Here is a 17,428-nt window from a genome sequence, read left to right on the forward strand (position 1 = left end):
ACAGACAAATGTTGTTTCCATCCTATGCTGCTATTTTTATTTTGATTAATTGTTGTCACATGTACCTAACTACAGTGAAAAGTTTTGGTTTGCAAGCTGTACAGTCAGATCATAACATATGAGGACATACAGATCATAGTGTGTTTAGACAGGGTGAGGCATACAAGGTTACAACTGCACAGGAGGTGCACAAAAGCAAGGTCAACATGAAACTAAAATTAGAGAGGTGAAAGATATGTGAAAGATATTTTATCCTTTATCTTTATCTCCAGGCATATTTTATGGGTACAATGAGAATCTTGTTCCCCTGCATTATTCCTAGGATGTAACCTTGAAACCTTGGAATACACAGCATGCATAACAGCTTTACACCAATGTCTCCAAATTTCATATACATAGACCCGTGAATGGTTTTTGTTAAGATCCTAGCTGATGCTAACAGTGGACAAGTCACAGATCACAGAATAAAATCTGACTTGATAGATCATTTTTAAAAATTACTTTAATGGGGTGGTCTTACACTGAAACCTAAGCACACTAATGATACAAATTTCACTTAAACATTGAAACAGGAGTTAATTACATAAAAGAAATAAAAACAAAATGAAGAAAACCAAGCTATCTACATATATCAACTTTTGAAAAGTTTCAAAATACACAAATTAACACAATCCCACCAATCCCAAAACATCATCGGTTTGCTGTTACTCCAAAAAAAGTTTCCTTCCCTGTCAAATCTCTAGGTTTAGATTACAGCATGGTGGCTCATTCATTAGCACTGCTGCCTCACAATGGCAAGGACCGAGGTTTGATTCCATCCTTGGGTGACTGTCTGTGTGGAGTTTGCCCATTCCCCTCCACGTCTGTGTGGGTTTCCTCTGGGGGCTCTGGTTTCCTCCCATAGTCCAAAAATGTGCGGGTTAAGTGGATTGACCATGTTAAATTGTCTGTAGTGTCCAGAGATGTGTAGGCTAGGTGGATTAGTCATGGCAATTGCGGATTTGCAGGGATAGAGCAGTAGGGTGGGTCTAGGTGGGAAGCTCCTTGGAAGGTTGGTGCAGACTCAATGGGCTGAGTGGCCTCTTTCCTCACTGTAGGGATTCTATGGTTCTTAATGCTTTATCTCAATTTAGTTCCATGAACTGTAAGACCCTTCTCTTTGACTCACACAGCTGAGGTCTTACACTTTCTCAGCTTTGAGAAAGCAATTCAGGTTTCTAACCAAACCTTCTTTATCTGAAAGCTTTCACAGACGACATTCTTCAATTGCAATAAATTCTTTTTAATTGAGATCCAGATTGAAGGGGATCTGATTGAAGGCAAATGCATGTTTTTTTTAGAAAAAGGAGATTGTTCAGAGTTATTTAGAAAATTATTTATTTCAATTGAGATCTACTCCACTGCATCTAAATTTGTCCTCTCAATTCTCCAAGATCTGCCAGTATGCCAAACAACCATGTTATTAAAGTTCTATTCTACTCCTAACCTTTGCACTCAGCAAACTTTTCAATCCAATTTTTCTGTCAATCCCCTTTTACGTTGATCCCAATTTAGGCTAATTGTCCATATAATTTGATACCCATTTTAACTTGAGCCCTGTTTGCCTGCCCTGATCAGGTTTGCAAGGATCAGTAAATATGCCTACCTTGTTGGGCAAGATAACAGCCCTAGTCAGCCTTCACCCCCAACAATGTAAGCATTTAACTACAAGAGAATGGCTTATGACTGTCATGAGCAGTTGGATATGGAGTGGTTTCACCCCTTACATTGTAATCACTTAACCATAAGAAGACAGAATGCATATGACTGAGAGTTCTCTTGAGTTAGTTGAACTAGTTGAAGGTCACCCCTCATACTCTCAGCATTTGCAGAAACAAATGGCTTGTTTTTGAAGGATTTGAGTTAGTGATTGTACTCACCAGAACTCAGAGGAAGCAGTCTCCCCCACTAGCTCCATACCTCATATATAATTTGGGTTTGTGAACACGTTTCCTGTTTTTGGCTAATAAAACTGCACCCGTGAATATAACTACAGTGGGCTGGGGTATTAACAAGTATTCGTGATGTTCAAATGAATACCAAATGATCAATGAAGATGAGAAAACCATCCTAATTGAAAGGTTCAAAGAACTTAAAGGATAATCTCAACTCGCCATTGAAGTGCTTAATTTTCACCTCACATTGAATTACATTTCCTTGTCCAGCCTTCTTAAAGTGCACAAAACCTGACCCAATATTTCCTCAGGCTGGGGAAATCTTGACATGAGGGCACAGTCTCAGTAAAAGGGGCAAACCTTCTAGGACTGAGATGAAGAGAAATTTCTTCATTCAGAGGACAGTGATTTTTTTGAAAATCTCTACCCTGGAGGACTATGGAAAATCAGTCACTGAGTTTATTCAAAACAGAAATTAATGGATATCCAGATAATAATTTTATTAAAACATATGGTGGCAACATGGAAATATGGTATTGAGACGATCACAATATCCAAAATGGCAGAAAAGGCCTGCTAGTTGAAACACTTGGTGAATGAAAGCAGCATGACTTATGCTGGGTAACTGGACATGGACCTGTATGCTGCCCTACCCATTGACAAACATCAGCTTGATGGTGAAAAGTAAAATCCCTTTTGGCTCCACAAACAGTAGAGTTAATACCTGGTACCTGAAAAGCACTGTGTTGATGGGAATTTGCACGTGGCACCTTTCAAGCAGTGTTCTATTCCTCAACATTCATTATTGGGAAACCTGCTTTGCATTCCTTAGCATGTTACGAATACTTATTAATGCTCTAACCACTAGAGTTACATTTATGGATGCAATTTCGTTAGGGAGAAAAGGGAAACTGATTGTTCAGAATCTATCATCCTAGCAAGTTCTTGCTCCATCTGACAAGAGGGAATAAAATGCCATTAGTTGGAATGTCTTGGAATAGAAGCCTTCAGTGACTTCACTTATTGATGTAGAAAGGGAAGACAATTTATACGCTGTTGTTAATAGCTCCTGCTCCAAGCTACCAGGATATATATGCATAAATATTCTTCTCTATAGTTATTTTAGCAGCTATTAGGAAGACAGTCTTTGCTTTCCTCTGGTCATGCTTGTGGCTAACTTCAATGAGGAAGGTCCTGATTGAAGAGCAACCTCTCACAGGTACATCACTAAGCTTCAGGAATAAGAATTGTTCCTTGAGGGACTGAATGGCTTACTCCAGCCTCATGTTTCTATGTCCCAAATGCAGTGAGGACAAAGTGATTCCTAGATTTAAGTGTTTAACCAAACATAATTCTTTGGAAAGATTTGGGAATTCTTCACTATGTGAGATGTTGCTCTTTAATCATGACCTTCCTCATTGAAGTTAGCCACAAGCATGACAGGGGAAAGCAAAGGCTGTCTTCCTAATAGCCGCTAAAATAACTGTAGAGAAGAACATTTATGCATATATATCCTAGTAGCATGGAGAAGGAGATTTAACAACAGCGTATAAATTGTCCTCCCTTTCTACATCAAAAATTCTACATCTACATCTACATCTATTCCAAGATAACTAATGACATTTTATCCCCTCTTGGCAGATGGAGCAAGAGTTTGCTGGGATGATAGTACTAAACACTCCTGTTTCCCTTTTTTTGCCTAATGAAATTGCACCATAAATGTAACTCTAGTGACTGGAGTGTTAATGAGTATTCATAACACACTAATGAATGCGAAGCAGTGTTCCCAATAATGACGGTCGAGGAATGGTACTGGGTGCAAATTCCTACATAGACAGTGCTTTTCAGGTACCAGGTATTGACTCTGTTGTTTATGGAAGCAAAACAATTTCACTCCTTCACCATCAAACTGATGTTTGTCAATGGGCAGGTCATCATGCACACCCATGCCCAGTTTCCCAGCAGAAATCATGCTGCTTCCATTCACCAACAGTTTACTGCATTAGCTGTGTTTCAACTACCATACCCAACCAACAAGTAGCTACTGGGTGGCATGTGCTAGCCATCAGGCTGAAGACTTTGGTTTGGAATCTTTGCACATACCTGCAGCATGTATATAACAAAAACCGTATTACCACATGAAATGTGATACTGTAGGCTGTTCATATACTGAATCACCAATGTGGCTCTCGCACAGCAGCTGTGCACTATCCAGCAGTGAAAATCTTAAGGTACTTTGCAGTCTACAGCACACTCGACAACCTCATAATCATAGCCCTCATCACCAGCATGCAACAGAGATTTAGGAGGAGGATAGAAAGAAGGAGAAAAAGAAATTGGAAGAGGAAGGGAGATGGCAACGATGAAGACCTAACTCAAGTCTGATACCATTAGCTGCTATCCCAATTTGACAGTTCACCAGCAGTCCCACACATGTTGTCTGCTCTATGCCGCTAACTTTTCAATTCAGGGCTCTCTATCGATCTGTGCAGCTGATAAACAGCACAGTTTGTCCTGGCAGTATACTTCAAACATAACAATAAGCAGGTAGCAAAAAGATGGTGCTCTGCCTTCATCACAATCGATATATGATTTCTAGTGTTTCAAGTTGGTGGCCTGCCAAATAATTTTAAAAGGGAAGAATTATATAATTGTTCTATAATACAAAAATCAAACCCACTATAAAATAAACAATTTAAACAACATTTATAAATGATATCATGGCATGTTGCATACACAAATTAAACACTCCTGCTCACTTCCATAGTGCTAGACTTTTGCTTGGCCATGCCTATCCTTATGCATCTGCCCCAGCCGCTGCAGCATGGCTGGTAGAAGTCTGTTGACATACAATGGAGCAGACGGCAGGCGATTGGAGAATGTCTGCAAGCAGCTCTGGGCATTCAAGGCCCAGTATCCATCAATGCCATCTCAGCATGGATGCTGGCAAATTCAGCAATCTAGCCTGCCTGGTTAACAGGCACCAATGGGATGGCAGCAAAGGGAAGGCAAGGGTTGCCATCCTGAGTGAGGGAAAAAGGTGCATGCTCAGTGGAAGCACTGGGATTCCTCATGGTGGCACTTCAAGAATGCTAGCAACCAGCTGGAGGACACTTCCCCAAACCTTTAAGACATTCTTGGGGATATAGTTTGGTTTATTTATCATTATGTGCATTTTTTTTACAAAATATGGTGAAAAGTGTTGTATAATGTCACCACTCTCCAGCACCATCTTAGACACAAAAAAAAAACCAAAACATAAAATACAAAGGTGGTAAAATAAAGAAATAAAGAAAAAATGCTCAAGTTTATAGTCCTTCTTGTTCAGTGCTCCGCCATGGGCTACTGGTAACCAGGCGCGAACCCCCTTTGCTCACTCCTTCCTGCACCACCTCACCTTCGCCAACACCCCAAACACAATGAGTTCCCGCTGAATCCACCTTCACCAACACCCCCACCGCAATGAGTTCCCGCTGAATCCACCTTCACCAACACCCCAACCGCAATGAGTTCCCACTGAATCCACCTTCACCAACACCCCAACCGCAATGAGTTCCCGCTGAATCCACCTTCACCAACACCCCCACCGCAATGAGTTCCCGCTGAATCCACCTTCACCAACACCCCCACCACAATGAGTTCCCACTGAATCCACCTTCACCAACACCCCCACCACAATGAGTTCCCACTGAATCCACCTTCACCAACACCCCCACCACAATGAGTGCTCGCTGAATCCACCTTCACCAACACCCCCACAACAATGAGTTCCCGCTGAAAACCACCTTCACCAACACCCCCACCACAATGAGTTCCCGCTGAATCCACCTTCACCAACACCCCAACCACAATGAGTTCTCTCTGGCCTCTCACCATGAGAAGTGTGGAGGCTAATTTTAAGCAGTGCAGGGTAATTTCGAGTAGTGTTAAGAATTTTCAGTTTAGGGCTCCCTGTTGATACTTGCAGCAATGATCAGCTGACTTTGCCCTGGTGATACATATCAATCATACTTATAAGCAGGAAGCAAAAATATGGTGCATTGCCTTCATTACAATCCACTCATGCGTGCTCCAGCAATTTAAGTTGGTGTTATGCAAAAACATTTCATAAGCTAGAAATTATATAAATACAATTTAACAATACAACATTCCATGAATCCCAGACTTCAATTTAACATTACAATAATATATGGGAATATTTTCAAAGATTATCTTTGAAATTAATAAAATATATAATAAGAATAAACTTTATTGTCACCTTCACACATCATTCTGTCCTCCCCCAGGAATACTATTTTAGACATCAATCAACTCACCTTTCTAACTCATTCCAGTGGTATGATGTTAAGAATCAGATGCCGATAAAAGAGATCATGAATAGCACCGCTTAGAAAAGTAACGGTGGAAATAAAGCAGCAACGTCACAATGACAAAGTAACTTAACAAGATCTTTTCAAATTATTTCCTTATGTCAAAAACTATAGACATAATCAACAATGTTTCATTCAGTGACAATTTTTTATCTCAAACGTCGTAAATAATAAGTTTCCCAGAACAACTATGCAGTGGGACAGATACATTTGACTTAATCATTACAAAATATTTGACAAACCATTTTTATGGAAGTATTTAGCATAATGCACTGCTAGACACATAACCTCCTCTCCATATAAAAAGGGTTTCATGAGAAAGCATCAAGCACAAAATCAATGTCAAGTATCTATTGAATCAATACCAGATTTGAAGTCTTGTCAGTTCACAACCATATGTATTAATATCTTCCCTATTTCACACAAGATGGTCTGTAGAAAGTAGAATTAGCATGAATGTTTACAGAATGCAGATTGCTTCTGTGTGTGGGTTGGAAATCATATGTCAATCACACAGTATATTGGCCAACTCAGGGAACCAAGAAAAATCTAGCATTTACTTTGTTTCATGTTCAAATACACTTGAGAGCACTGAATTAAAGTTGAGATCAGTGGTAATTTGACACTAAGGCAGGGATTCACCCATTTAAATGGGGACAATTTCAGTGTCCCAATCCTGATTCAACAGGAAGTAGTCATCGGCCATGGTTTTTGCTGAGGTTAAGCTTATTAGACTGCAGGGCAGCTGCAGAGATGGGTTACTGGGAGGGTGAAGTTGGGACTCTGACAGGGCGGCACAGTGATTAGCACTGCTGCCTCACAGCACCAAGTACCCAGGTTCAATTTCATCATCTGGCGACTATCTGTGTGGAGTTTTCACATTCTCACCGTGTCTGCATGGGTTTCCCGTGGGTCCTCTGGCTTCCTCCCACAGTCCAAAGATATGCAGGCTAGGTGGAATGGCCATGCTAAATTCCCTGTAGTGCCCAGGGACATTTGGGTTAGACATGGGGAAATGCAGGGGTAGGGGAATGAGTCAGGATGGTATGCTTTTCGGAGGTGCAGTGTAGATTTGTTGGGCCAAACAGCCTGTTTCCACACTGTTTGTATTCTGTTCCAATGCAGGTTTGATTTAAAGGCTTGAAATCAGCCATTATTGTAGCATGTTAACGGAAGATGTGGCACAGTTGGGTATATATAGTACTTGTAGATTGGAAGGCAGGAAGTTAGAATTTGATGATTGTAAATTGTTAAGGGGGAAAACAGGACATGCTCCCTTTAAAAGATGATGTGCTCTTTCTACTCTTAGAGATTCAAAAAGGATGTCTGTGGGCAGCAGCTTGTGGGTTTGCTGATGCACAATCAATGCCTGAATTGAAACATTTGAAGAAAAGGCCGTACAGTTAGCAGGCCAAGCAGCTGTTTTGTTTTGTTGTCAAGACAACAAGTTTTGATTTTAGCCAATCAATTTGAACAGGGCAGCCAGATACAAAAAATAGCTAAATCACGTGGCTTTGAAAACATAGGACCAATCCTTTTCTAAGAAATTGATATGTCATCAAGGGTTTTAAAGGAGAGGGCAGTTGGAAAATCAAGAGAGTTAACTGCCATCTGCTAGAGTTAATAGCTCTCAGCTTGCAAAAGAGCATCGCTGACTTACAAAGTTTTCTCGAAGTTTTAGAGAGAGCATCATCTAAATCAAAGATACCTACAGCACAACTAGTTAATATTCCTGACAAAAGAATGAATGGAAAAGGCATTCCTGGCATAACATTTGACAGAGAAGGTGCAGAACATTCCAGAAGACACATAACCTGGCTGTAATTTTGAGAGACTAAAGCTTTCTTTTAATTTTATTTTATATGAGTGGGACCTGTATTTATTGAAATAGCATACTATTAGAATTTTGTTTAATTCACAAAATATTTAGGAGTTTGAAGGGTTTTTTTGGTTTGTTAATAATTTAGTTAATTTGTTCACGATTAGAGTTAGATGAATAAATTGTTACTTGTTCATTGTAAAGTGAGTGTCAGGGGTTTATTTTCTTTAACCTGTAGAAGTTGCTGAAAAGCATGTTACACTACTTTTCACATTCCTTTTCAATTCCTCTTCAGGTGTTTCGGTTTTAGTTTTTTTTGGGGGGGAATGGTTGGGGGGGGATGTTAACCTCTGCTATATGATAAAGTTAGCTGGTGGAAAGGCAGAGCATCCTTACAGTTTAGCAATGTTTCCCTTGAGCTGCAGTTAGGGTGGTACACAAGAGACAAAGGGACTTATTCTTAGATGGTGGCAAGATTGGCCAAAATAAGCAGAATATGTTAATAAATGTTGTCTTGAGGATCTGAGTGCAGTGATGTACAATGTTCAATGAGCTTCTTGTTTTTGGCAAACTCACTGCACCTTGACACCCAGGTGACAGATTTTTAGTCTACAGCCATCAGCAGAGATACCAGTTGAGCAGCCTAAGGGCAGATGACACTCATGTACATGGAAGAGGAAGGCTTGACTCCAAATGATTACTGACCCCAACAAGGGTATGAGTCCTGCCAACTCCAACCAGTTGTGAGTTTTCCTCATCATTCCCACTGACTGCAGTTTTGCTAGGGCTCCTTTTTGCCATATCCAGTGAAACACTGCCTTTATATGAAGGGCAGTTACCAACTCTTCAGCTCAGGATTTCAGCTCATTTGTCTGCACTTTTACCATGAATGTAATTGACTGAGGAGCCAAGTGATCTTGGTGGAATCCAAGTTGAGCATCAAGGAAGAGATTATTGGTTTGTAGCCTTACCCTAACTTTTCTGATTGCTTGCAATTTTTCATTTACAAAATCAAATTTTATTCTCATGAGGGCTGCAAACAAATAAACCTGGACAGTGCTGAGATGGTTTTAATTTTATTCATTTTCATAATTTCTTGTCCATTCCAGTTAGTTGCTCTAAGAAGGGGGTAGTGAGTAACGTGGAAGTTTGATACAACTATCTATGTTGTTAGATCATTTCTCACAGCTGTTAAGATTCAAACATTTCACTGTGGGACTGGGCTGATTTATGTAGACCAGACACGGTAAGGCAGCAGATTTCCTTCCTTTCAAATCACATCAGTGACCCCATTGGGTTTTTTGTCAACCTGATAACTTCACGGTCTATTTTGTTTTACCAAAACAAGCTTTATTGTTTAAAATAAAATACCAGATCTAAAATCAAATTCATTTAGATTTCAAACTATGAGAGAAGGATTCACAGGAATATTCTCAGGATTATGAATTCAAAATTCTGATTAATTGTTTACTGACATAACCAAGACACTACAATACCTTTATTCACAGGACAATATTCAATTTCAAAAGATAATATTGAAAATACAATGCTTTGTAAGTTTTTTGGAAAATAATTTCATAAAATATGAGTTTTACAGGATGCTTGCTTCAAAAATCAAACAAGCTTCATTTTAGGTGAATTTAATTTTAAAGCTTTCAACCATGAGAATGATCTAATTTCAAATAAAAATATCATGAGTGTTACCAAATTTCTGGTTGTAGAAACATCACAGGATGTAAATATTATACCAAAGCTCCGGCTATTTCTGAAATGCATTCTTCCCTATCAATTTGTAATTTTCACACATTTTGAGATACTAATGGAATTAGCAATGAATCTCCATTACTTAATATTAATACACAACATGTATAAAAGTCCAAGCTGCTGTTCTCTACAGGAAAGCCCTTTAAATACTCTTTAAATGAGACAGTCGCTTTGAAAACTATCAATCTCACTGTCAACATCCCTGGGGGTTATCATTGACTGGAATCTCGACTGGAGTTACCACTTAAACACAATGGCTGCAAGATCAGATGAGAGGCTAGGAATACTGCAGCAAGTAACTCATCTCCAGATTCCCCAAGGCATGTGCACCATCTACATGGCACAAGTCAGGAGTGTAATGGAATACTCCCCACTTGCCTGGATGAGTGCAGTTCCAACAACTCTCAAGAAGCCTGACACCATCCAGAACAAAGCAGCCCACTTGATTGGCACTACACCCACAAGCATCCACTCCCTCCACCACCGATGCTTAGTAACAACAGTGTGTACTATCTACAAGATGCGCTGCAGAAATTCACCAAAGATAGCACCTTCCAAACCCATCACCACATCTGTCTAGGAGGGCAAGAGCAGCAAATATATGGGAACATCACCACCTTCATTTCCCCTCGAAGTCACTGACCATCCTGACTTGGAAACATATCACCATCCTCCCATATCGCTGGATTAAAATTCTAGAATTCCTCTGTAAAGGTGTTGTGGGTCAATGCACAGCACATGGACTGCAGCAGTTTGAGAAGGCACTCATCAATACCTTCTCAAGGGCAATGATGGATGGGTAATAAATGTTGACCAGCTAGCAATACCTACATACACAAATGAATTTTAAGAAATAGTTTGGAACACACAGAGAGTTACATATAAAATATTTAAAGTGCTTTGTTGATATCAGTTAAATTAGCCAAAGAATGGTCAGTTAGAGAAAAATTGAAGAAAGTAATTGAGACTCCCACATTTGTAGAACCTCTAGAGTGTAGATATAGGCCCTCCAGACCAACAAGTCCACACTGACCCTCAGAGCATCACACCAGACCATCCCCCTGTAACTGACCTAATCTACACATCCTTGAACATTACAGTCAATTTAGCATGGCCAATCCACCTAACCTGCACATCTTTGGACTGTGGGTGGCAACTTGAGAACCCAGAGGAAACCCACACAGACATGGGGAGAACGTACAACTCCACACAGTCATCTGAGGATGGAATTGAACCTACGTGCCTGGTGTTATGAGGCAGCACTGCTAACCACTGAGCTACCACGCTATCGGCTTATTATCAATAATATTGATTTAGTGCAAGAACACATGACAAACTGATACGTTATCATGCTTTATTTTAAAGTGCAAGAACACTAAAGAGTTCAGGTGACTGCGAGTTTACAAATTGACAATTTAATACAGAATGAACGTTACAGATATTATACTCGATTATGCACAAGACAGTTATGGATATTCAGTTTACAATTTCCACCACAAATGTGAAAGTAGAGCAAAAATATATAAAAATGCTATGTAACTGTACTGAAATTAGGAAATTGCTGTTTTTCAAGGCCATATTTAGAACCTCAGTCATAATTATATAAACCTTCAAAGTGGGCTTTGAATACTTGCCACACGGAAATGTAACTGACTGTAAACAATACCTAAAGCACTCAATGATGTGACAAAATATTGCTAATTGAGTTTGAAATTCCATTTCATTTAAGGGAAGGAATACCATTTTGAACTTAAAACTATGAAAACAGCATTATCTTAGCTGCTATCTGGGTCTACCAATTGTTGATGTTTCTATTTGTGAAACTTAAATCAAAAAGTTTGGATGTCTCAAAAGATGGAACACTTAAAATCAAAGGTATTGACGAAATAGTCCTACTCAGTTTTATCAATTAAGCCACTGATTTGGAATATCTTAAATAAAATGTCTAATATCTCACTGGTTAAGGGTCTGTGTTCTCATTGGTTACTACTGACTTTTGCTAATCAACAAGGATATTGCGCAAAATCTGACCCCTTAGTTTGAATTTTTTTGTCTAAAACACATTTGATCACAATTTCTATCATATCATTTTCCACAAAAGGACTTTTTCCATTTCAATTCCTCATATCAACAATAAGAAGTGGAAAGCATGCTTCCAACTTCTCTACAAAATAAAATCCTTCTTTACCTATAAACTAATTGTATATATCCATTGGAGTTCTAATTTCATTTATTTGTTCCAGCATGATATTGCCCAAAGAAACAAAAAAGCTGGAGACTGGTGTGTCAAGAATATGTACTATTAATATCACAAACAAGGGGCTTGTTATTTATTTATCCAGAAGATGGAAAGGAAACTAAAGCTGCTTAAATCTATATAATTTGGCCATCTTTTTTGTTTGAACCAAGTAACAAAATATATATGCAATAAAATTCAATACAGTCACTTTACAGTTTGGGCAAATTGTCTGGTAAATGTGTACCCTCCAATTCATCATAGATGGCCCCCTGAAAAAATCCTTAATTTTTCTGAACCATTCATGTTATCAATGGTTCAAATTAAAATTCATCGAATTTAATGGAGTATTGTTTTATGTCTTGATAACAGCCCCACTTCTGAAAAAAATTCTAAAATCTGCAAGTTGCGTTTGGGTGGAATCATAGAAAAAAATAATTGTTTAACAGATTAAAATGATAATAATGAGTAAAAGATTCCTGTTAGTTGATATACATTTTCAATAAGCTGCAGACTGTTAGAACTTCCACTTATTGGCTCTTTACATTTTACCACAGCTCAAATCAATCTTGTTTCAAAATGATTGGAATAGTATTTGACGTTCTTGGCAATTGTGGAGCTTAAACTGTCCAATTTGGTCAATAGGATTTTGAAGTTTCATAATAAAAGCTGACAAATGTTTCTTTTTTACACCTTAGATGATTGACTTATAAGCTTCAGAGACATAGCATAAAATTGAGAGATCAACAGGACTGGACAGGAGCTTGGAGTAGGAATAGGACAACCCAAGGATTCAAATGTCTTGGTCCATGAAGGTGCTAATGACATTGGCAAAAATAGGAAAGAGGCTGTACTTAACCCAAGTGAGGATTACAAACCAAATTGATGAGCAAAATCTCAAAGGCTTGCATTATTACCTCCGATGACTGGCAGAGGTCATATAAGGTCAGTGGAATAAATATATGATTCAAAGATTGATGCAGGAAAGGTGGGTTCCAGATTATAGAGCACTGACGTCAGTTCAGAGAAAAATAAGGGCTGTACCATTGAGAAAATGGGCATCTGAACTGCGATGGGACTAATATTCTAGCAAACTGTACAACTATGGAAGTAGAAAGGACTTTAAACTGAAAAGTGGAGGCAAGGGATCATGTTTATGTTGAATTAGCAAATCAGAAATAGTATGAAGGCAGGATTGTAAAATGGCAAAGTGGGAAATAAAGGACAATGACAGGAAGGCTTGAAGAGAATAAATCCTAGGAATACACCATCAAGACTAGACATTAGAAAAATAACAAAAATGTCAAAACTAAAGACTCTGATTCTGAATACACATAACACTCATAGCACAGTAAACAATGGATTGTGTACACTGAAGTAAATATGGCCTGATTCTATAAATGGATACATGGCTGCAGATTGACAAGAATTAAGTCCTGAATATTGATGAATGTCTCACATTTTGAAGAACAGCATGCTAGGTAAAAATGAAAGGATTGCCAATCATTCGGAAACAAGATTGATTTGAGCTGTGGTAATATGTAAAAAGCCATCAAGAGACAAATCGGATAGTGTGGCTTCCTGAAAATGTATATCAACTGAGAGGATTCTTTTACTGTTTATGGATACTCACAATATCATTTTAACATGTTGAACAATGACTGTTTTCAGTAGATCCATTCGGACACAAATTCCAGATTTTTAACAAGGTGGAATTGGTGCAATAATTAGATTTGCCCTTGCCTCAGGAGATCAGGTTGTGGAGTCAGTCTGGGTCAGGATGAAGCAAAGTAGGGAAAAGAAATTACAGTGAGAGTGGTTCACTCTAGCTGTAACCACATTGTGGGACAAAGAATACAAAAAGAACATTTGGCAGTTGTGATAATGAATGCTCTTAATTCACTTTTGAACTGGATAAAATCAGACTGGCAATCGCAGCCTGGATGACTAGTTCACAGAATGCTTCTATGATAGTTTCTTAGAGGATCACATTCTTGAACCAGGCAGGAGTAGAGCAGGTTATAGTCAACTTGCTATTGTGTAACAGCATTAATGATCTCTGAGCAAGTCACATCTTGGTAGCTGCAACCAAATGTCTGAATTTTACATCCAGCTTGGAAGGGAAAAGAGTCAGTCTAAGAGCAACACTTTAAACTTACATTAGGGCAATTCTGTGTGCATGAAAGCTGAGCAGGCTGTATTCAACTGGCATACTAGGCCATGCAATAAATCAATTGCAAAGCACTGGGAGACATTTAAGGATACCAAGAACAAGTATATTGCAATTATAAAATAAACTTTTGGGAAACTCATCTCCCTGGTGAACTAAAAATGTTATAGAAAGTATCAAAATTAATGAAAACAAAACATAATTTCACAAAGCAGAGTGGCAGGAGATGGTTGGAACAGATAAAAAGATTAGTAAAAGTGACTAAAATATTACAGAGGAGAAAGAAATTACAGGGTGAGAGGAAGCTAGCCAAAACATTTAAAATGGATAGCAAAAGTTTTGACACTTATTTTACAAAGGTACAGGGTGGATCAAATAAATGTTGGTCCTCTAGGAGTGAGAATGGCAAGTTAATAGTATATAATAAGGAAATGGCTGAGGAAATGAACAGATATATTTTGTCCAATTGTAAACAGCCCCACAATGCCCTTAGGGAGGGAATTCAGGATTTTGATCCAGTGACGGTGAAGGAATGGCGATATATTTCGAAGTCAAGATGGTGAGTGGCTTGGAAGGCAAGTTGCATGTGGTAGGTGTTCTCATGTATCTGCTTCCCTTGTTCTGCTGGATGGAAGTGGTCAGTAGGCTTGACGCCCATCATGGGAAAACGTTAAAATTGATCATTAAAAGGGTTAAAGTAATGCACTTAGAAAAACACAAGATAACTAAGAAGAACAGGTATCAGAGATAATGGGAACTGCAGATGCTGGAGAATCCAAGATAACAAAGTGTGAAGCTGGATGAACACAGCAGATCAAGCAGCATCTCAGGAGCACAAAAGCTGGCGTTTCGGGCCTAGACCTCTGATGAGGTCTCTGATGAAGGGTCTAGGCCCGAAACGTCAGCTTTTGTGCTCCTAAGATGCTGCTTGGCCTGCTGTGTTCATCCAGCTTCACACTTTGTTATCTAAGAAGAACAGGTGCAGTTTTGCGACAGAGGTTCCTGCTTAACTAATTTATCAGATTGTTTGAAGACGCAACATACCCTGTCAACAATGGGGGTGCTGTAAATGGATTTAGATTTCCCTCAGGCATTTAAAATGATGCCATAAAAAAGGTTATTAAGGAGCTCATGGCATCGGGGATAACAAATGAGCATGATGGAAAACTGAGTAATGGGGTCTTTTGCTAATTGGCAGGATGTGACAAGCCAAGTCCTGCAGAGTCTCTGCTGCAGCTTGTGCTTCTAACAATTTGCATCAATGATTTAGATAGAGCAGTGAAGGCATTGTGGCTAAATTTGCAGAATACACATGATAAGTACGGAAGTATGGTGTGAAGAACACGTGGATCAATACGTTGAGTAGTGAGCAAAAAGCATGAAGTTGTTCACTTTAGCAGGATGACCAAAAGTGAAATTGTTAAACATAGAATAACTGCAGAATTTCACACTGCAGGGACATTTAGCTATCCTACAGCTCAAGTCACACCAAGTTATTAACCTGGCACAGTGGGTAATTACGAAAGTGAATCAAATGCTACTGTTTATATTAAGAGGAAATGAACATCAAAGTAAGGATGTTAAGCGTCAGATTTACAAGGGTATAATGGGACCATACCCGGATTACTGTTAACAGTTCGGTCTCCCTCTTTAAGGGAAAATGTAAATGTGTTGGAGCAGTTCAGAGAAGATTTGCTCGATAGGTATCTAGAATGAGCAGGTTGTCTTTGGAGGGAAGGTTGGACGGCCTGGGCTTTTTCCATTGCTGTTGAGAACAGTGAGGGCTGACAACCTGAATTATTTAAGATCCTAACCTCCTGAAAGGTGGAAATGGATCTTTTTGTCTTGTAGGTGATTGAAGAATTAAGGGGAACCCTTTTGGAACAGAGATGAGGAGAATATTGTTCTGTCAAAGGCAGATGCAAGTTGTTGATTATTTTTAAGGTGGAGGTAGACAGATTGCAATTAGGCAAGAGAATCAAAGATTATTGGAGGCAGGTAGATAGTGAAATTTTAAACACAAACAGATCAGCAGTGATCTACTTGATTTGCAGAGTAATCTTGAGGGACTGACTGGCCCACTTCTCCTCCTAATTTGTGTATTTGCCTTCTGTTCTAACAGATCGAGCATTTGGTGAATCTAGGCATTTTGTAAATGTGGATTACAATTTCTGGCACAAAATTTTCATCCAGAATCTCCCCAACTATTCTTGACTAAATACGGAAAAAAGAAACAATCTCCCCAACTATTCTTGACTAAATACGGAAAAAAGAAACAACATACAGGTTATCCTCCTTTGCAACTTCTGACTACTTAGGAAAAGTTATCAGATTTAATTTGAACACACTCACTGTAAGTTAATAGGGCAGCTCTATGCAAGTCTCAAGTAGATTTAAAATCAAAGCAGATCTAGTTGATGAAAGTGTTTTGAGGAAACTGGTTGATGAAAGAAATCTGGTAGGTGTTGTCTACCTGGTGCTCGAGAAGGTTCTTGATCAAATACTTCATATTAAGTTATTTCACATATTTTAATCTTTCGATATCTGCAGACGTTTGAAATACTGCATTGGGAATGCGCTCCAAACTCAAAGACAAAGCATTGTATCTAATAGATGTGGTTCCGCTTTGAGGCATACTACCACCAGTGATCCTCAGGGAGCAGTCTTTATTCCTGATCTGATGAGAATGCTGCCAGAATTGTATGTATATTTGAAATGGCACCTAAATCCATGCATGGTTTAAGAGGGCAAAGATATGCAATCAGAGCAGAAAGATTTAAATGTGTTCAGGGAGCAAATCACATTTTGACTAACAACATGAAATTTATATGAATTGAGAACTTCATTGATTATAAGCTGTTTTGGGATGCCCAGTGGTCATGAAAGACACAATATAAATGCAAGTCTTTCTTTTCTCATGCATGTTCATGGGCTAGTGCAGAATTTACAAGGAACAATAGTGAAAACACTCAATGGAGAAAACAAACTTTTCATTATTGTTCAAAAATCGCTGAAGGTTCATGCATTGTAGGAACTGCTGGAGAATCAGAGATAACAAGGTGTAGAGCTGAATGAACACAGCAGGCCAAGCAGCATCAGAGGGAGCAGGAAAACTGATGTTTCAGGTCAAACATC

This window comes from Stegostoma tigrinum, chromosome 20 (assembly GCF_030684315.1).
Source record: "Stegostoma tigrinum isolate sSteTig4 chromosome 20, sSteTig4.hap1, whole genome shotgun sequence".
NCBI lineage: Eukaryota > Metazoa > Chordata > Chondrichthyes > Orectolobiformes > Stegostomatidae > Stegostoma > Stegostoma tigrinum.